Genomic DNA, 23,209 nt, shown 5'->3' with positions numbered 1-23,209 from the left:
GGTTAGACTCAAACGAGAGCTGCGCAATAGGATCAATTCCAGTACTCTGAGATTATTCAACCCTGATCACATGTGACGTAACGTATCCACCTAATGGCTAACTCCCATCACTCAGAATCCCACAATGCACAAAGCAAGCAGCATTCGGTCAAAGGAAAATCTAACCATAACATACTCAAGCAATCATATACACAAAGCAAGAACCTGAATTAGCATGCAACACAAACTCATAAACTTAGGCATAACCTAGACAGGCTATCCTACTGCTGTCTAATCAGCACTATCATGCAGCTCAAAAGCACAAATAATAGGCACATAAGGCATCATCCCTAGATCCTTAGTCCTATTCTAGCATGCTGTTCTACCAACTGATAATCATAACATAAACTTGTATGGGTATTTTAGGGTACTTACTTGAGCTCGGTTGATTGCATGCACCACACCTCTTTTCTCTTTTCAAAGTTCTTTTCTTTCTGGATTCTTTTTGCTTTTCTAAAACTGTTTTTCATTCTCAATTTTTTTTTTTTTTTTTTTTTTTTTTTTTTTTTTTACAAAACTGTCTTTTCACATTTTGAAAACTTTTCATCCGACCCCTCAGTTTGAGTTCAGGCACACTCGAGAGTATGCCCGAATCCCTCAAACCAAGGCTCTGATACCAACTTGTAACATCCCAAAATTTAAGGCCAAAAATTTCTTTTTAATAAAACATTACTTTAAACAAAACATCATTCCAAAACATAATCTGAGTATAAGTTTTCAAAACACATGTTTATTATCAGAGTAAACATTCCCAAGCTGACTACTCTATGGTGTGTGCCATGCGATCACCCCGAGCTCCTCGCTCCGCTACCGGAAGTACCTGAAAGCAAAATTGAAAACCGTAAGCACAAAGCTTAGTGAGTTCCCCACCTTACCACATACCACGCAAAATCACATACTGCACATACTGGGCCACGCCCGCTATCCTGGGGCTCGCCCGCTATAACGGCCCCGCCGCTCCAGGCCCCGCCTGGCTTCGAGCCCCGCTCGGATACAGATCTGTTTCACTTAGTCCTCGCCTGTCACAGGGCCTCGCCCACTAACATATAATAGCACATAAACATATCACATAACATTACATAAGCTAAACATATACTAACAACTCTTGCTCTAAGGCCTCGCCTATCGCTGGGCCCCGCCCGAGTCCTGCTACTGATGAGTCATGGAACCTCGTCCATACTCCTGCTGATACTGAGGTTCGGGCCCAGCCCACCCTCACTCCTTTCCTAACTTGGGCCTCGCCCCTGCTCTGCTGCTACTGAGATGTGGAACACCATCCACACTCTGCTATTGGTGAGATACGGGACCTCGCCCTCACTCACCTCCCTACCAGGCACATACAAGTATCACACAGACAACAAGTATAAACTATCACATAAACCGCTCCTTGGGCGCCCGCCCTCTGTCATTGGACCCCGTCCAAATATCATACTAGCACACTGTGCCTAGGGCTAACCCCCGGGTCTTCTACTCATAACTGCATGGGCCGGCATTGTGGCCGTAGACCCATTCATACAAAGGGAAACTCACCTGATACTGCTGAACTGCTGCTGCTAACCCCTTTGACCGCTACCCGACCACTGACTCTGAACTGCTGCTCCGCAAGCTCCCCGAGCTACCAATATCAACCCATCACTTAGTCTAACTGACCTCCAAAGGTCAACCAAGTCAACTCTGGTCAAAGTCAATGTCCTGGTCAAAGTCAACCTTCCAGGTCAACCCTACTCGCCGAGTCACCCTACTGACTCGCCGAGTTCATAAATCCAGAGTCCTTCAACTCGCGACTCTGCTCGCCGAGTCAGCCCCTGACTCGCCGAGTTTACTGATTCCCGATTCCTGTCCTGTCCAACTCACTGAGTCCTGGCTCGACTTGCTGACTCGAGTCTTAACTCGAAGGGTTTGGGACCACACGACCTGACTCGCCGAGTCTAAGAACAGACTCGCCGAGTACACGGCAATCTTCATCCAACTCGCCGAGTTGTTCATCCAACTCGCCGAGTTCATGCCTATCTTCATTCGACTCGACGAGCTGTTCATCCCACTCGTCGAGTTCCTCCTCATCTACAAGCTACTCGCCGAGTCCACTCAAAAGACTCGTCGAGTCCACTAAGATCCACTTACATGCAGAGGACTTCCGAGTCATGCATGAGCTCCAAACTGTAGATCTACCCTCCCCAAGCCTATTTCCCACATAAAGTTGCAAACTTTACGTGTAGAGAGGGAGATCTAAGCAAAATACACCCATAGCTAGGGTTTAGGACCAAAAGGCTCCAACTTCCTCCCAATGGCTGATACTTTATGGGATTACATACCAAAATAAACATGGATCTGAGGTAGCAACCTCAGATCTGGACCTCAAGCTCAAGATTGGTCTTAAACATGGCTTAAAAGCCCCAAAACTCATAACCAAGGAAAAATTTGGAGGAGAGAAACGAATTGATACCTTCCAATGCTCTGAAATGCTTCCCAAACTTCAGATCCAAAGCCACTCCCTGATGCTTCAAGGATTCCCACTCCTTCTTCTTCCTTAAACCCACCCAAAAATGGCTAAAGCTTGAATGAACACAATGGGGGCTTAAGGTGCGGCGTTCTGGGTGTGAGAGACTGCAAAGGAGCCCTAGGAAGAAGATTGAGATGCTTAAATAGGCTCCAAGCCCCGGATTTAGGGTTTTCCTCGCACAGACCAGACTCGCCGAGTCCACTTGGCCGACTCGTCGAGTTGGTCATTTTCTTATCGACCCGGATCCCGCTCCGACTCGCCGAGTCCTTCCTTGGACTCGTCGAGTCCCTCTTAAATTTAGGGTTTCCTTTACTTTCTTGGCTTTCAAAATCCTGGGTGTTACAAAGCAGCTGACGATGCAAGGAATCAGGAGTAAGGATGGATATATAGAGATCGAGTTATGAAGAAGGCATATAGATAGTGTCATATGATGTAGCCTATGAGAGGCATAATCTAGGGTGAACTTGAAACACCCATGTAATAGTTTCAAGGAATAATAAAAACCTCCGTTTTGATATTTGATGTGTTAAGCTGTTATGTGATTTTCTTGTATGGTGACTTGGAAAGACTGCGGGACAATACTTGGGACGAGTATGAGTAGGTGTGAATGGTAGTAGAGGCCTATACTACCAGACGCACAGGACTCACACTTGGATCAGGGAAAGTCACTACGTTACCAAGAAGCTAGTAATTGATACCGTTTTATTCAATAATGTCGTTACCATCGTTTCGGTAAATGACTAAGAAGACGATTGTTATTCCGACCCTAGTGGTTATGTCACATTGAGTCCGACTACGATGAGTAGGTTAGGTGGTTCAGAGAACCAAGTTTGATGTAGCGTCCGACTTAAACCAAACGATTGAAATCAAAGCAATCAATAGAAGTATCGCGCTCGTTGTTAAAGAAGTTGGTAGCTAGAAATGTTACATGTTAAAATGTGATTATATCACATTAAACCATGAAGGAAGGCATATTCCATTTCGGAATTTGAATCTAAGAGACCTGAGTCTAAACATGCATCGCATGATGGTAGGTCATAATTTGGAGTCTAACCTGAGGTAGAGAGCAGGTGCACGGTCGAGTACTGCTTACAATCAATAAGTCTGAGAGATAGACTTGAAGGAATATAGAAGTTATAATTATTACCTAGGATGAAGAGATGACATATGGAGTCATCATACAAGCCCTGTTTCGTTGATTATTCTGGGACGTAATCATCCTAAGGGGGAGATAATTGTAACGCCCGTAGATCCAGGCTAGTCAATTTAGAGGCAATAGGGGTGGAAAACGACTTTTCGACAAAAGATTATTAAGAATAAATAATTTTAACCAAGTTTTAGAATATGTCACAAGGTTTCCGTACATATAAAGAACGCCGAAATCCGAGTTATAACGAAGAAGTTATGGCCCGTCGAAGTTTCGCGACGAAACCGGCACGACACTGAGAAGCGTAAATAGTGAATTCACGATAGAGCGAGATTTAGCCTTAGCGATCTAAACGAAAGTCGTAGAATATGTTAAACTAAGAACATCGATAAAAAGAACGCCCAAATCTGATTAGCAGTGTACAGCCCGAAATCCGAATATTAGATCGAGCGGTTTTTAGCAGACACAACCTGAACAAGAATCGAAGATCTCGTTAAGGTTAGCGTAACGAGAAAAAGATGGGCGAAAGAGGATGTCGAATGAAGAAGTTATGAGAATTTAACGGACCAATCCTGTCCCGGCTTGTTAATAATGTAAAATTTTAAAATAGATTCAAAATTAGCCGACGGAGTCTAAACGAAAGTTGTAGAGTACGTTCCCACCTTCGCATGGATATAAAGAACGTCGAAAACGGAGGTCGTAAGCAAAAGTTAAGAATTTTTAAAGTTGGAAAGTGAATTTGCGAAACTGATGCATGGATCGATCACGTGGCGCGTTCTGAACCGTCCATCGCTGAAGAAAGCCTCGCTTCGGATCTTGACACGTAAACCTCGCTATTACGCCCTGCGTACGAAGAAGTTACGCTCCGCGTAACTCCGGTCTGATCCATCCGAGGGTGCGAGACAGCTGGCTTCGGCTGGCATTCTTATCCGAGGACTACGCCCCGTGTAGCCTCCCTACGCCCAGCGTAAAGACCGAAGTCTGGCACTATAAATACAGGTGCGAAGTGCTCTGAACTTCTCACACATTTCTCATATCTCTCTCTCTAAACTTTCTCTCTCTAGCTCATCTAAACCCCTCTAAGCCCTAAATAAAACCCCTTAGCTCCCAAGGGAAGCCCTGAGGCTCCCGGAGTCCAGAGAAAAAGTGTCCTTCGGTTTCAAAACACTGCTCCAATTAAGTTCTGGTTTTCGATAAAACTCGCTGTAAGTGAGCTACGCTTACACAACTTTTAAAATAGCTTTCAAATAATTATAGTAATGTTATTATGTCCTTAAAATAATTATTTGGGCTATTATTATGAGTTATATTGAGTGTTATTTAACGCTTATATAATAATAATAATAGTCAGACTATTAATTTGTCGCGGTTATCGTTAGACTAAACCCTAGTGGTATTGGTACTAGGTTTTATCGAAGGAATTTTTTTTGAGAGTATCAGAGCGTTGTCCGAGTACTGAGTCACCACCTTTCAGGTGAGTGCATATTTACTTTCAGCTTACACATACATATGAAGTATTTCATATAAATTACATGCTATGTGTGCATATTATCTGAATACTTGTTATCTATGCTGGGTGAACGATTCTATACACGTTATAAATGATTTAAACTGTATATGTATTTTATATCTACGAAAAAGTTGGGGTAAGACATGGGTAGATGTAATAGATGAAATATGAGGTTGATGATGAGTTGAGAGGTGAAATAGACCGTGAGGTGAGGGTGAGAGGTGGACGATGTTAGAAGCTTTTTTCCCAAAAGATGGTCCCATTATTCAGCAGAGTATGGATGACAACCACGAACTATTCTAGACAGTCCAGTGGAACACTAGCAGGCTCGCAACCTGTAGGTGTTGTGAACGACGTGTTCACTGGTGTACTCTAAAAACCCATTGATATGTATTGCGAGTGGACTCTCGAAAACGATATTGTCAATAAAACCCGGCAGAAGCGCCTAAAGAACTCTACCAGCAGAAGCGCCTAATAGAGAACCTCATAATCCCGGCAGATGCGCCTTAAGGACTATTCCGGCAGATGCGCCCCATAGAGAATGTCATAATTTTGGCAATTGCGCCCTAGTGACAGAACTAGTAGTTGTGCTTGACAGATGGGTCATTTACAACGATGGAATTCATACATATTCCTTAGGATACTCCTTAGGAATGAATGAACAAGAAATAGCTGATTCTTAGGGTAGATCCTTAAGAATAAAGAAGATAATGGGGATGGGTAATTGGGTTAACTGTTTGATGATTAAACATAATAATTATATTATTGTGGGTTGAAAACCCTATGTACTCACCAGGTTTCCCAACCTGACCCACTCAGTTTATTTATATCACAGGTGTCGATATGAAGTGACATTACACTGAGAGATTAAAGAGATGTAGATCACTAGTGTAAATAAATGTAAGTTTCGTTTATACTTATGTTCCTGTATTGAGAATGACATCCCAAACGTTTTAAAATGAATAAAATACGTTTCTTCAAAAATGTTTTGATAACGTATTTATCGTATTTTTCTGGGAACAAATTCCGCAGTATTTTTATGAAAAGAAGTACTTTGATTTTTATAAAGCATAAACAAAATCGGTCTTTTCTGGCCGTGAAAATGGGGATGACACATATTATGAGAAAAATATATTAAAGGAATAATATTGTTATTTGATTAATATAAGTCATATATTAATTAAGAATTAATTTGGTGACTTAAAGAGGTTAATTGAATAAAGGGGCATAAACTGTCAAATATATGATAGTTGTGTTTTGGGCTATGTATCCTTATGGATATGAGGGTGGACGAAATTTAGGGTTTGGGAACCTTAAATTCGTCCGAGCCTAGTATCTAGGAGGATCTTGGATTGCTTAGGGCCTAAGTTATTTAATTAGGGTTAAAGGTGAAACCCTAGTAGCTCATAGTATAAATAGATCCCTAGGGTGAGGGAAATCGGCACTCATGCAAGGCAAGAAACCCTAGGGCCGATTTCTCACCCTCCTCCCTCTCTCTCAAGATCATCTTCTTGCTAGTTGGTGTTTGTAAGCCATTAGAGGAGTGACAATTGTGACTCTAAGCTCCAAGAAGAAGAAGTATCAAGCAAGTAATCCAAGGTATTGTTCTAGATCCAATTTCATATGATTAGATTCAATTATTTACATTAGATCTAGTATTATAAGCCTTGGATTCAATGCATGTTCAATTAGAGAAACCTAGATCCAAGCAATTAGGGTTTGCATGTGCACATAGGAAAGTTCTTGTTGCTCAAACCCATCAAAAAATTCTATATCCAGACTTTTTTGTTTTTCCTCTTAAGCCCGTTACTTCTGCTCTCTTGATCTTTTTTTCACCTCCAACTTCTCCTTTTCAAAACTCAAATGACTCTGAAAATTCAAATTATAAATTTTCAAATTAGTGACAACTCTATGTACTTCATCCCTTCTTCCCATTCCCGATGTATTCGACAGCAAGTGCCTTTTTTACGTCATATTCCGACCCATCGGTCGAATTACCTCTTCAAGCTCAAGCTTATCCACTTCATTCAAATCAACCTTAAAATGTGCATCCAATGAAGTAGTGTAACTCGTCTCGGAAACTTTGGTTCTTTTCTCACCTCCTTCTTTGTTACCATAATCGTTTATCCATTTTAGGGACTTAAATAAAAACCTTTAAACATCGACAAACTTGAACGGCTTCTTATTATTGTTAATGAGAAAAATTTTAAGCGTCATCTCTAAAATTTGTTCACCGCATTTCCGTTAAGTTAGCAAATTGTTGTAAATTTCGTTAAATTTAGTAACATATTGGTTCATCTCGTGAAACATGCTACTATACTAATCTTTAATGTGATGCTCGCCACGATCAATCACCATAAGAAATTGCTCCCGTATGTGTTGCAAAAAATGTTCACCTATTTGTGTGTTACCTTTCTTGGATTCCTCTGAAATATTGACCCATGATTGCATTAAAATCAAATCTTTCTCCGAGTGCCATGGTTGACACATCATCTTCACTAATTGTCACACCCCAAAACTGGAACGGTAGAATCGTTCTGGGGTGGAGGACGTCATGTACAATATCAAAACAATGTAATATAGTAAATCAAGAAACAACATCCATTGCGTTAAATAGTATAATTAATACAAGTGTTCTTCGTAAAGTTTAAATGACACCAAAAATGAACATATTATCAAAAGAATAAGACGAGTCTTGAATAAGCTCCGTCTTCGCAAAACATGGCCATCTGTACCTGTATACTGGTGACCTGAGGATACAAGTTATTTTGAAAGAGTAGATCAGTATTTAAGCTGGTGAGTTCATAAGCATTTTAGTGTCAAATTTTTGTATTATTTTGATGAAAATGTTTGTAAGTGTTAGATGTAAAATGTTTGTATATTCCCTAGAAAATCCTATATTTTCTTCTTATAATGAAATGTGGTCATCTACCAAGACCCAACTGTTTTGTATGTTTGTTTGTTAGAAAAAATGTATGTTTTCCCAAGTTTATAACTATCTTTACTAGAAAATAGTATGTATTACCTTTTTATGTAAGAATATCACCATATGAATGTAATGGAAAAATAAAAGTGTGCGATAATATTGTATAAAATAACTAATGAAACACTAACTACCTTAAAACCAATTAGTTAAATTAAGGTAAAATGTGATAAGGTTGTAACCATGCTGATTGATTGTTGTAAACATGACGACCTTCTGGCGTCGAAACGATGTGACATTTGTCAACCCTTGGCCTTGCCGGCTAGCACTGTAGTTAACATTCAGGGTGTGGGATTGTCTGTCCCGTATAAATCTATACACACAATTTCCACTCTCCCTCCAGGAGACTCTGGTAGCAAAACATGACACAACAAGTGTATTGTTTTGCCATGAAGTAGTATCTCACATTATTGTTATCTTGTTATAATTATAGTGTATATGATCCTTTTGTAAATATATAGGTTCCTTTTGTTCTTGTTATAGTATGAATGATCTGACTCATGTTATGAACTGACTCATGTAAGTTTCATTATTCTAGAATAGTAAATAGTAATCCTCTAAACTATACCTATTATAGTATACTGGCATGCTTGTTGTATAACTGACATGTTGAAAGACTCACTTGTTAATCATAAACGATTAAGTTGAGTATAACTTAAAAATGAGGTTTAATATTCATATAAGTATTTAATATGTATAAGTATAAGTTAATCGACAGTCGGACTAGTGAATCCTACCCTAAGCCCACAACCAAACAAGGAACAGGAGTCAAGGTTGTTAACATTAGTCCTAAGTCCATTAAAGCATATTTGTACTTAAATATCTATATGAATATTATTTTTGAAAGTAAAAGGGTTTTATAAGTAATTTAAAAAGGGTTTTGAAAATGAAGTTTAACAGTGTTTGAAGACAGTAAAGTTCTTATGTTTGCAAGAATTCAAATGTATAACCAAACACAATTCAATTGTGTCTCAACTTGTATCCCCCCCTAAAAGCATTTAAAACAAGTAAAAGGTTGATTATAGGGGTATGAACTCACCTGTAGTGAGTGGTTTGAATGAAGGATTGATATAAGATTCTAAGTATGCCAAGTGAAATCCCGAGCACAAACAGATCCTAATAAACATATAATAACACATATATGTGTACAATTAGTGTACATAACAACTAATCATGTATGGAAGACACCCTTAGGAACTAGGAATCACTCATAATGGAGTGTATCAATCACATATGATTGGTAAAAGGGAGTTTACGGCCACACTTATGAGTGTGTACGGCCATGGGTGTGTTTACGGCCAAGAACACTTGAAGTGTTCACGACCCAAGCTTGGTCTATGAGGGGTTTACGACCATGTATGAAGGGTTCACGACCATCATGATCTCATGAAGGGTTTACGGCCACCATGAAAGGTTTAAGGCCGTAAACTCTTGAAAATCATGAACAATATGTTTGATTCAAGGTTGGAAAGTAAGTATTTCTATTGGATATAAGGTGGTAGAAGAGATATTCAGGATTTTGGGTGCCTTTGGGGTGTTCACGGCCACCAAGAACAAGTCTGTGTTCTTGGTGTTCTTGGTGAAAAGGATGAAGGTTTTAAGATCTAATTCAAAAGAGTTGGATTCATGGATGAAATCAAATGGTTTCACTTGAATGTGAAAGATATCCACAACCAATGAAAGGAATACTTACAACTTTGAAGAGAAATGGAAGTGTTGTTGATGATATTTGAGAGAGAATTGAGTGTTCTTGACTTGAGGATGTGAGAAATGAAGGAAAATGAAGGAACTTCATACTAAAGGGAGGGGTTCACGGTTGGCCATGGGTTTACGGTCGTAAACCCTAGTTTGTGGTCGTGTACTCCTTGTGATGGAGTTTCTGGCTTGGTTTCAACTCAACGAACTTAAGTTAACACATCCTAACACACAAACCTTGAATGTACTAGGCTTTAGAACAATCAAACAGACTTTTAACAATGCCGATTCTAGCGAGAATCTCAAAAGGCCCTATGTATCTTGGTTTTAGATTCCCATGCTTTACGAAGCGTATCAAGCCATTCTAGGGCGAGACCTTTAATAGAACACGGTCACCGACCTGGAATTCCAAAGGTTTTCTTCTTTTGTCTGTGTAGCTTTTCTGTTGGTCTCTAGAGGCTTTCAATCATTCACGAATCTGAACGATCTTCTCTGTCGTTTCCCGAATAATTTTTGGACCGGTGAGAGTGTTGCCAGGAACTCGTCCTTTAGCTAACTGTGTATCACCAACTTCAGCCCAACACAAAGGGGATCTGCACTTCCGACCATAGAGGGCCTCAAATGGAGCAGCCTTTACGCTTGTGTGATTATTGTTATTGTAGGAGAACTCGAGAATGGTTAAATAAGTATCCCATGTCTTCCCGAAGTCCATCACACAGGCTCACAACATATCTTCCAAAGTTTGAATAGTCCTCTCACTTTGTCTATCGGTTTGCGGATGATAGTTTGTGCTCTTGTCCAGCCTAGTTCCTAGAGAACTTTGTAGCGACTGTCAGAATCTTGAAGTGAATCTACTATCTCTATCAGAGATAATCAATATGGGAACACCATGTAGTCGTACAATTTCTCTAATGTAAGTCCTTGTTAGTTTCTCCATCTTGTCTGTCTATTTGATCGGTAGGAAGTGCGCGGACTTAGTTAACCTGTCTACGATCACCCAAATGGTATCGAGACCACCCGTTGTCTTGGTCAACTTGATTATGAAGTCCATTGTGATCCGCTCCCACTTCCATTCGGGTATTTTCGGTTGTTGTAGTAAACCTTGGTGCAAGTAAGACACTTACTCACGAAGGTAGCAATCTCTACTTTCATGTTAGGCCACCAGTATAACTTTTTGAGGTCAAGATACATCTTATCTGAACTTGGGTGGACGGAATATTGAATGTTGTGTGCTTTGGTCATGACCGAGTCTCTGAACCCACCGTGCTTGGGTGTCCAGATCCGATCCATGAGATATAAGGCTCCGCCACCCTTGACTTCCAGGTTTTTATCATTCCCTCTCAGGGATTCACCGGCCACATTTTCAGGTTTCAAGGCTTCTAGCCAAGCCTCCTTAATTTGTATGGACAGATGTGAATGGATAGTCATAGTCAATGATTTGACTCTACGACCAGAGTATTCTTTCCGACTTAGGGCGTTAGCTACTATATTAGCTTTACCGGGATGATAACGAATTTCGCATTCATAGTCATTGAGTAGTTTGACCCACCGTCGTTGTCTCATATTGAGCTCCTTCTGGTTGAATATATGTTGGAGGCTTTTGTGGTTTGTAAAGATAGTGATCTTCGTACCATACAAATAGTGTCACCAAATCTTTAGAGCAAATACCACTGCTCCTAACTCAAGATTATGTGTGGTGTAGTTGACTTCGTGTGTCTTTAGCTGTCTTGAGGCATAGGCGATGACCTTTCCTCGTTGCATAAGAACATAACCAAGCCCTTGGTTGGATGCATCGCAATAAACCACGAAGCCTTTTATCCCTTTTGGGAGGGATAGTATCGGTGCGCTGCATAAGGCTCGCTTCAGAGTTTGGAACGCCTTCTCTTGTTTCTCTTCCCAGTCAAAGGTCACACCTTTCTGGCTCAATGGAGTAAGTGGTTTCGCTATCCTAGTGAAGTTCTGAATAAACCTGCGATAGTAGCCAGCAAGACCTAGAAATTGACGAATTTTTGTAGGCATCGTTGGAGCTGACCAGTAATAAATGGCCTTAATTTTGGAAGGGTCCACGTGAATTCCTTCTTCACTAACCACGTTACACAAAAATTCGACTCTTCGAATCCAAATTTCGTACTTAGAGAACTTCACGTAGAGCTTCTCCAATCGTAGTGTTTCTAAGACCCGAAGCAAGTGTTGGATATGCTCATCTTTACTACGAGAGTAGATAAGTATATCATCGATGAATACTATCACGAACTTATCTAAGTAAGAACAGCATACCCGGTTCATTAAATCCATGAACATTGCAGGCGCGTTTGTTAATCCGAAGGGCATTACTACGTACTCATAGTGACCATAGCGAGTTCGGAAGGCTGTTTGGTATCATCTTCCTCTAACACTCGTAACTAGTGATACATGGATCTTAAATAAAATTTTGAAAAGTAGCTCGATCCTTGGAGTTGATCGAACAAGTCGTCTATGCAAGGTAGAAGGTAAGGATTCTTGACAATAAGCTTGTTTAGTTCTGTGTAGTCGATGCACATACGGAACAATCCGTCTTTCTTCTTCACGAACAAGACCGGTGCTCCTCAGGCTGAGAAGCTTGGTCTAATAAAGCCCTTGGTGAGAAGTTTCTTCAGTGGACTGGATAGTTCCCGCATCTCAGCTGGTGCTAAACGATAAGGCGATTTGGCTACTAGGGTAGCCCTTGGGACTAAGTCGATTCTGAACTCGACTTGACGTTGTGGTGGTAATCCTGGTAGTTCTTCTGGAAAGATGTCAGGGAGGTCGCGTACTTTTGGGATGTCCTTCATGTTTTTCGTCTCTTGGCTCATATCGACTACATGAGCAAGGAATGCATGACATTCCTTTCGTAAGTAATTCTAGGCTTACATACTTGAGATAATACGAAGGCTCGTGCCTGGTTTGTCACCATAGACAACTAGGGTTTCGTTAGACGGTAGATTTAGACGGACGGCCTTCTCAAAGCACAGAATGTCAGTATGATGGAGACTTAACCAGTCCATGCCAACAATGACATCAAAACTTTTAATTGATACAGGCATGAGGTCGATTGGAAATGAGTGGTTAGCTAGAGAGAGAGTACATCCTAAGAAAATTTTGCTAGATCAGTCTTTCCATTAGCCATTTCTACGAAGAATGTTTCTTTTAGTGCTTGCGGTGCTTCGTTAAGTAAATGTTTAAATCCTTGGTTCACGAAACTCCTCTCTACTCTACTATCGAATAGTATGCATGCATATGAGTTATTGAGGAGGAACGTACCAGTGACTACGGTGGGGTCCACCACTGCTTCCTGAAGACCGATAGAAAGAAGTCTTCCTGCTCCACCAACATTCTTGGCCTTAGGGAAATCTATTTTGAAGTGCCCCATATTGCCACACCCGTAGTAGGCCTGGCTTGCTCATGTGCCAGGGACCTGGGTGATTGGCCTAGCTGGTGCTTTGCAGAAACGCGCAGGGGTTGTTGCAACATGAACAGCCACAACCTATTGTTTCTTGGCAGAGGGTTGTGTTGCTTGGATTTTCTTCTTATCCTAAAACTTCCTCTTGTTATTACTTTTTTTAGCTGATTCTGGGACAGTAGAGGTAGTTGTGGTCACTTGTGGTGGGACTCCGTAGTTTATCAGTCACTGTGCCAACCGTTTGGCATTGTCGAATGTAGCGGGGTTTGAAGCCAAGACATTCCCCTGAAACGGAGGTACCAGTCCCCAAATGTATCTTTCGATCTTCTTGCTCTCCGTGGGGACCATACCTGGACATAGGGCCACCAAGTCACTGAATCTTGCGTATAGGCCATTATGTCGGAGCCTTTCATCTTAAGGCCCAATAGCTCTTGCTCGAGCTTCTGGACTTTGCCCCTTGGGCAGTACTCTGCTGACATAAGGTCCTTCAGTATATCCTAACCCATTTCATTAGCCCCTTCTAGGGTGAGTGACTTGACATGGCCATTCCACCACGTCAAGGCTCTATCAGAGAAGGTGCAGGTGGCAAATTTTACTTTGCTAACCTCCGGGCAGGAGCAGATCTTAAAGATCGACTCTGTCTTTTCAATCCATTGCGATAAGGCAATGACTCCCCCAGTCCCATTAAAGGTATTGGGTTTGCAGTTGGTGAAGTCCTTGTAGGTACACTCCCGTGTACGCGCTTGGCTATCACCGTGGTTGGAGTTGGTGTTGGATAAGGTGTCTAAGTCCGTAACTATATTTGGTATGAAGTTGACCCGACCCGGCATAACCATTTGGGTTGCACTTAACCTAACAATTTGTATGGATATACAATTGACAATAAGATGTCTATGATATATTAATATATTTTAAGTTATAATATATTAATATGAAATCATATTATTTAATTGGTGTCGATCATGAATTGATTTTGGAATTAATCCATGTTTTATATGGTGTAATGGTTATGCTAATCCATTTACAATGGCTAATTTCAAAATTCCATGTTTTATATGTGTTAATATGATTCTTGAAATTTAATATGAATGTTCATGTTCTTATGAGTTATCAAAAGAGGCTAATTAAATATGGACTCGTACATATATATATATATATATATATATATATATATATATATATATATATATATATATATATATATATATATATATACGGATTAGGCTAAGATTTATTTAGGATGGGCTAAGAGTATATGGAAGTCCATGGATAGTCCGTGGAGCTTTTAACCCATGGATCCTAGGTAAATGAAGAGTCATGGGTATTAGGCTGTAACCCTAATCCTCCATACTATATAAAGAGGTCCTTGGTTCGAGAATTGGCACTAGTGTGTGTGAGAAACAAGGGTGGGCCGATTTTAGTGAGCATCAAATTCTCTCAAGTATTTCCAAGTTGTTTAGGGTGATTTGTGACACCACTTGAGGCATCCACAATATTGGTGCTAGGCTCTAAAACTCCAAGAAATCAACTACAAAACAAAGGTATGTTATTCTACTTAAAGTTTTTTATTACAAGCACCCCACATGCTAGTTAGGTTGTAAACCTTGGAAATCAAATTTGCATGTATTTTAGAGAAAACATAGATTCAATGGTTATGCTAATCCATTTACAATGGCTAATTTCAAAATTCCATGTTTTATATGTGTTAATATGATTCTTGAAATTTTATATGAATGTTCATGTTCTTATGAGTTATTGTTAGATCACAGGAATTATTTGTTGAATTGTTTAATGTTTAGTTCTTGATCAATTATTTGTTTTAATGGAATCCATAATTTCCTCAAGTTATGGATTACAATGGCTAATTTCAAAATTCCATGTTTTATATGGTGTAATGGTTATGCTAATCCATTTACAATGGCTAATTTCAAAATTCCATGTTTTATATGTGTTAATATGATTCTTGAAATTTTATATGAATGTTCATGTTCTTATGAGTTATTGTTAGATCACAGGAATTATTTGTTGAATTGTTTAATGTTTAGTTCTTGATCAATTATCTGTTTTAATGGAATCCATAATTTCCTCAAGTTATGGATTACCAAAAGTCACTCTTTTAAAGTTCATTTAAAAACACATAGGTTACATAAAAGGAAAAGTCTCTCATTTTAAAAAACCATTAACTCATAAGTTATGAAGTTGAAAAGTCTTGAATAGTGTAACATCCAAAATTTCAAACCAATTTAAACATTTTAAAACATGTCAAGTTCATCAAAACATTACAACTTTGTTTTCAAAATATTGATTATCAGAGTTTTTCCCATAAACATAAACACAACAGAAGGAGTTGTACGATCACACCATGGCCTTGCCTCGATCCCCTGATGTACCTGAAACAATAAACTGAAACTGTAAGCCCGAAAGCTTAGTGAGTTACCCTCAAAATACCGATACACATACAGTCCATATAGCTATATCAACATTAACATATCATATCAATCAAAACAGAACAGCATGCACTGGGTCCACAGCTCTTTAAGCTGGACTACCTCCTGGGCCCTCAATACGAGTCTGGAATGTCTACCGAGCCCTCAACTCGTATCTGGAATGCCATCGAGCCCTCAGTACGAGTCTGGAATGACTACCGGTCCCTCAGCTCGTATCTGGAACGCCATCGATCCCTCAGTACGAGTCTGGAATGCCTACCGGGCCCTCAGCTCATATCTAGAATACTCTAGGGTTTGTTAGCTACCGCACGGAGTAGTACAACCTCAACCCATCCCACATAACATGTCGACATGTATCATGACTAATGCACATACAGATAATCATACAGTATCATAGGCAGTCCTACAGATCTACCTGGCTAGCATATCAACTGGCATTCATCACTAACTCATCTCAAAATATCAATAACTACTCGGATGTCAATCCAATGGGCCGGCCTTGGTGCCTTAGACCCCTTAGCATAATGAGGATAACTCACCTCGTAGATGTCAGCTCGGTAAATAAATCACAGCTCTCCGATCACTTGTCAAAGACTCCACCACCTATTACCATAATACGAAAATGCTCATAAGTCTTCATCCTCACAGAGTACTTCATTACCCAACTAGTTAACCCTGGTCAAAGTCAAAGTCCTTAGTCAAGGTCAACAGTCCATGTTGACCTTAACTCGTCGAGTACCCTCGGCTACTCGCCGAGTTCCTTGAAATCCTTACCCACTCACCGAGTCACCGGGGTGACTCGTTGAGTTCCCACGATTCTCGATTGAGGCCCTATGGCCACCCGTCGAGTTTCCTTCTAGTAACACCTCGATACACACGCAATCCTAACTTGGGGAAAAATCATCCGACTCGCCGAGTTGTTCATGCAACTCGTCGAGTCTATGGCAATCTTCATCGGACTCGCCGAGTTGTTCATCCAACTCATCGAGCCCACAACTATCTTCATATGAATCGCCGAGTCACCCTTGCAACTCACCGAGTTCCTTTAGTCCTTAAGCCATACAGACCCATTTTTAGCCATGCAATGGATCCAAATTAAAGATCCAAGCTCCCAGGGCATGCCTCACGTAAAGTTGCAAGCTTTACGTGCATGCATGGCTAGAAGGTTCTTAATGCCAAAACTAAGCTCTTAATGGGTTTCATGCATGAGGGGGGGGCCTCATTCACAACCAAGACAGGAACTTTATGAATCTAGAACTCGGGAAAGGTCCAAATCTGAAGTTACAACTTCAAATCTAGCTCATGTCTTGCAATATCACCTTACTCAAACCATAAAACCCTAGATTTCCACCATATGAGATCTAGAAGGAAAAGAGATAAAGATGTCGACTTGATACCTTCAATGGGTGCTAATTGAGGCGGATTTCAGATTTCCCACTCCTTCCTTGCTCCTATCCCCTTGTTCTCCAAGTTCTTCCTCCCAGAAGCCCCCTTCCAAGCTTACAGTGCACAAGAAAGACACAATACACGGTTAGGGTTTTCTATGAGCTCTTACTGATTGCAAAGAGGCCAAATGAGGCTTATGCCTCCTTAAATAGAGGGCAGAATCTGGGACTTAAGGTTTCTTCTGCCAGCTCCTACTCGTCGAGTCCCTTCATGGACTCGGCGAGTAGATCACTAACTTCGCGGTCCCGCGTCGACACTACTCGACGAGTAGGGCATCCTTTACTCGTCGAGTAGGGCTTAAAACTAAAGAAATTCTTAATTAATTTAATACCTGGGAATCGGGGCGTTACAACTCTCCCCCACTTGAACTAGACTTCGTCCTTGAAGTCCTCTGGAATAAACAACGCTGGGTAGTGCTTGCGCATCTCTGCCTCCGGTTCCCATGTCCACTCAGATCCCTTCCGGTGTTCCCACTACACCTTCACCAAAGGTATTTCCTTGTTCCGCAAAATCTTCTTCTTCTTTTCTAAGATGGCCATCGTCCTCTCCACATAGTTCAGGCACTCATCGACCTGTATATCATCCAACAATACTACCGCCTCCTGGTCCGTGATGCACTTCCGTAACTGCGAAACATGAAACGTGCTGTGAATCCGACTAAGCTCTTCACGAAGCTCAAGCCTATAAGCTACCTTGCCAACCATGGAAATGATCCTGAATGGCCCAATATACCGAGGGCCTAATTTTCCCCTCTTCCTGAAGTGGATCACACCCTTCCAGGGCAAGACCTTCAGAAGCACCATGTCACCTACCTAGAATTCCAACTCGGATCGGCGTCTGTCAGAGTAACTTTTCTGCCGACTCTGAGCTGTCTGCAGTCGCTGTCTGATCCGCTGAATCTTCTCGGTAGTATGCAAGACCACCTCCATCCGACCCATCACCCTATGACCCACCTCGCCCCAACAAACCGGGGTGTGACACCTCTGCCCATACAACAGCTCGAATGGCGGGGCGCTAAGACTAGAATGATAGTTGTTGTTGTAGGAAAACTCCGCAAGTGGTAGGTGAGAATTCCAACTCCCACCGAAGTCGATGACACACGCCCTCAACATATCCTCGAGGGTGTGAATAGTCCGCTCGCTCTGGCCGTCTGTCTGCAGGTGGAATGTGGTGCTGAAGTGCAATCGCGTGCCTAGCTCCTCGTGAAACTTTTGCCAGAAACGGGAGGTAAACCTGACATCCTGATCAGAGACAATAGAAACGGGAATCCCATGGCGAGACACGATCTCACGAACGTACACTTCGGCCAGCTCTCGGCCAACGAACTCTCCCATATGTCCAAGAAATGGGCACTCTTGGTCAATCGATCCACGATGACCCAAATGGCATCAAACTCCTTCGTCGTCCTTGGTAGCTTTGTGATAAAGTCCATCGTGGTTTGTTCCCATTTACACATCGAAATCTCCAGGGGCTGCAGCTTGCCATGCGGCCTCTGATGCTCGGCCTTGACCATCCTACATGTCAAGCACCTCTCGACGTACCAAGAAATCTCGCGCTTCATACACGGCCACCAATAGCTCAAACTTAAATCCCGGTACATCTTGGTGGCCCCCAGGTGAATAAAGAAGCGAGACTTATGAGCCTCCTCCATAACCATCTGCCTAACCCCACCAAACACTGGAACCCAAACCGACCGCATCGGGTCAGTAACCCCCAACTATCCTGCACGAACCTGGTATTCTCACCCTTGATCCTCTCCAACTTCCAATTCTCCGGTCATATGCCCTCTACCTGGGCATCTCTAATCAAACTCACAAGCGGAGAACCCACCGCTATCTTCATACATACCGCGGGGGTAGAAGATCCAGCCGAATTGCGGCTCAAAGCATCCACAACCACATTAGCTTTACCAGGGTGCTAAAGGATCTCACAATCGTAGTCCTTGACCACATCTAGCCACCTGCGTTGCCTCATGTTCAGGTTCGGCTGATCCATGATATGTCTCAAGCTCTTGTGATCCATGTAAATGGTACAGCGGACCCCAAAAAGGTAATGTCTCCATATCTTGAGCGCGAACACCACCGCCCCCAGCTCCAAGTCATGCGTAAGGTATCTCGTCTCATGCGGCTTCAGCTGCCGCGATGCGTAGGCTATCACTCGTCCTCTCTGCATGAGGACCGCCCCTAAACCTGTGGTGAACACCAGAAAATCCTCAACCCCCTCCGGGAGTGTCAAGACTGGTGCCTCACACAAACGCTGACGGAGGGTCTCAAACGCCCTTTGCTGCTCGGGGACCCACCGTAAATCCACCCCTTTCCTCGTCAGGCGAATGAGGGGTACTGCAATCTTGGAGAAATCTCGTATGAATCTCCAGTAGTATCCTGCCAATCCCAGAAAGCTCCTAATATCTGAAGGAGATTTCAGGACCTCCCACTGCATAACCGCCTCGATTTTGGCCGGATCGACCAAAATCCCCTCCTGGTTAACGAGATGTCCGAGGAACTGAACCTCTCGCAACCAAAACTCACACTTCGAGAACTTGGCGTACATCCGTTCCCGTCTCAGGACTCCCAGCAGCTCTCACTGATGCTCCTCATGCTGCTCTTGGGTCTAGGAATACACCAAGATATCATCTATAAACACTATGACCGAGCGGTCAAGCATCGGTCTGCAGACCCGATTCATCAAATCCATAAATACTGCTGGCGCGTTGGTGAGCCCAAACTGCATCACCACGAACTCGTAATGTCCATAACGAGCTCGGAACGCGATCTTCTCCACATCTTCCTCTCTGGCCCTAACCTGATGATACCCAGATCTCAAATCTATCTTGGAAAACCAAGATGCGCCCTGAAACTGATCGAAGACATCATCTATCCTCGGGAGTGGGTAACGGTTCTTCACCGTTAGCTTGTTCAACTCTCGGTAATCAATGCACATCCGGTGCGAACCGTCCTTCTTCTGGACAAAAAGAATCGACGCTCCCCATGGAGAACTGCTAGGTCGAATGAACTGCTTGCCCAACAATTCCTGTAGCTACGACGAATGTACTGAACTCGACCTGCCTCGGCGATAGGGGTCGCACCTGGCACCTGGCACCAGGTAATCCTGAACTCGATTTCGGATTTCTCACTCCTTCCTTGCTCCTATCCCCTTGTTCTCCTAGTTCTTCCTCCCACAAGCCCCTTCCAATCTTACAATGCACAAGAAAGACACAATACACGGTTAGGGTTCTCTATGAGTTCTTACTGACTGCAAGGAGGCCAAATGAGGCTTATGCCTACTTAAATAGGGGGCAGAATCCGGGACTTAGGGTTTCTTCTGCCAGCTCCTACTCATCGAGTCCATTCATGGAATCGGCGAGTAGATCACTAACTTCGCGGTCCCGCGTCAACACTACTCGACGAGTAGGGCATACTCGTCGAGTAGGGCTTAAAACTAAAGAAATTCTTAATTAATTTAGTACCTGGGAATCGGGGCGTTACAAATAGTTTCAAAACTTGCCCTCAAGTTTGGAATTTGTAAAGTCTCACACATTAATACTTTAATTCCAAATTGAACCTTAGAATTTTAAAAGTTTAAAATTCAACCCTTATACTTCTATAGTATTAAAACTTTAATTATTATATATGTGTATAAGAATAAGTCAGTCTTACCATTCGTATGCCTCATTCACGAAGCCGGACTATAAGGGGGGTATAAGGTTACTGCCTATAAAATGGTGGTTTAATGGGTGTCCACTCTCACCCACCGCTTCATTGACTGGTGGAGCGTCCATAGTCGAACGGGTAGGATAGGACCTTAATCCTCATTAAAAGTATAATGAAATTATAAAGTAACTAAACCCTTATTAATTTCCAATCTTAGTTACTTTAGGAAAATGTGAAATAGGTGCTAACCCATGAAATTACACTGTGTACCTTACCAAGTTGTTAGTGGAGCGTGTGTCGTTAACCAACACACTAACAAGGAATAGTAAAAGTGGCAAAGGGTGACTTAAGTTTATCATAGATCGGTGGAGTGCATGTGGTTAAGCGGCACAACGATTGGGTGATAAAATTAAGGGTACCAAGTCAATTTGCATGGTTATTCACACCTTGTTTTTGATCCTCGACATCCCAGTCACAAATTTGAGAGGGCACAATCGAGATTTAAACATGTCATTGAAAGTTCAATGTATCTCAAAAGATCTAGGAGTTTCAAATCTAATTAAAACTTAATAATTTATTTTGTTTAAAATAGTAAAAATTGGTAAATCGTCATTTACCTACCTTGAAATTTTTTATAGCTTGGATTACGGCATCCCTCTTCCAAGTTATGAAATAGTTTGTAGGACCCTAGCCTTAATATTTCATTTGGGTGACTTATTAAGGACTCTTTATCTAATTAAAAGTTGTCTTTCTTTTCTCTCAGATGTCTTCCAACACTGTTGTTGGCTCAAACCCTACAGGCTCTTTTTCCCTCATGAACTTGTGTGGGAAGGTCACTTTTGATGGTTTTAATTTCAATGAATGGATTAGGAACATCAGAATGATTACCCGCTACGAGGACAAGGAATATGTCTGTGACAAAGAGCTTAAGGTTATCAATGATTCCACTGCTACTCTTGAGGAGATTGCAGAGTTTGTTGCACATGAGAGGGATGCTACTAAAGTGTTCTGCATTATGTTGGCTACTATGAATCCCGATCTCCAGAAATCCTATGAAGATTTCTACCCCTATGAGATGCACCAGGATCTGATGGAAAGGTACCATCAGAGCGTGCGTCAAGAGAGGTATGAAATCATCTCCTCCATGATAACAACCAGGGTGAAGGATGGTGAACCCATCACTGGTCACTTGCAAAAAATGCAAAGGTTCGTGGACCGGTTGCTAAAGCTTAATGTGGACTTCCCTGAGGACATGGCGATTGATATCATTCTCCATTCCTTACCTCCAAGGTATGATCAGTTTCGTATGACTTATCATATGAACAAGGAGGAAGTCACACTTATCAAACTTCAAGGACTTTTAAGGACTGCTGAAAGTGGCCTTAAAGGTAGATCGGTTGTTACTTCTACTCCTACTCCTACAACAGCCAGTGTTCTGGAAATTGGGCAGGGACAGGGGAAGAAGAGGAAGACCCCTTCGAAGGGTACCAAACGAAATTCTCTTGATGGCTCCTCTTCAAGTGGTACTAAGAAAGGTCCCATTCCTCCTTCATCAAACCCAAAGGAAGCACAATGCTTCTACTGCCACGAAAAGGGGCACTGGAAGGGAAGTTGCCCTAAGTACTTGAAGGATGTAAAGGATGGGAAAGTTAAACCCACCCATGTAGGTATTTATACCATATTGTCTAATAACTCATTGCATACTAACTCTTGGGTGTTTGATACAGGCTGTGGTATTCATATTGTACTGATTTGTAGGGCCTAAGAAGTAGTGAGGAAGTGTAGCACGGGAAGATAAACTTAATCATGGGCAATAGGAAAGCATCACCTATGACCAAGATTGGAGTTTATTCTTTATTGCTTAATAATGGGTTAACTTTAGATTTGAATAAATGTTGTTACTCGTCAGAAATGGCAAGAAATATTATTTCCTTTCATAGTTTGTTCAAGGAAGGATTCACATTTTCATTTGATAATAAAATTGGTGTTATCGATGCTTTTTATGATGATGTGTTTTATTTTAAAGCATTACCTTGTGAGGGTGTATATGAAACTGTGTCGATTGTAGACAACTTAGGAAATAATGTTTTTCATATTGATTCTCCGATTACCTTGGATAAAGCATCCTTGTGGAATTGTCGTCTTGGACATGTCAACAAGAAGCGCATAGGCCAACTCCAAAAGGTTGGAGTTTTGGAATCATTTGACCTAAAATCAGATGATAGTTGCAAGTCTTGTTTACTTGGAAAATGACAAAGTCACCCTTCACTTGTACTTGTGAGAGGGTTGAAGGTTTGTTGAACCTCATACACACAGATGTGTGTGGACCCTTCAAAACCGCCACTAGGGATGCTAATCGCTACTATGTGACTTT

This window comes from Lactuca sativa, chromosome 9, assembly GCF_002870075.4.
Source record: "Lactuca sativa cultivar Salinas chromosome 9, Lsat_Salinas_v11, whole genome shotgun sequence".
Taxonomy (NCBI): Eukaryota; Viridiplantae; Streptophyta; class Magnoliopsida; order Asterales; family Asteraceae; genus Lactuca; species Lactuca sativa.
Note: the sequence above shows the minus strand (reverse complement) of the source record.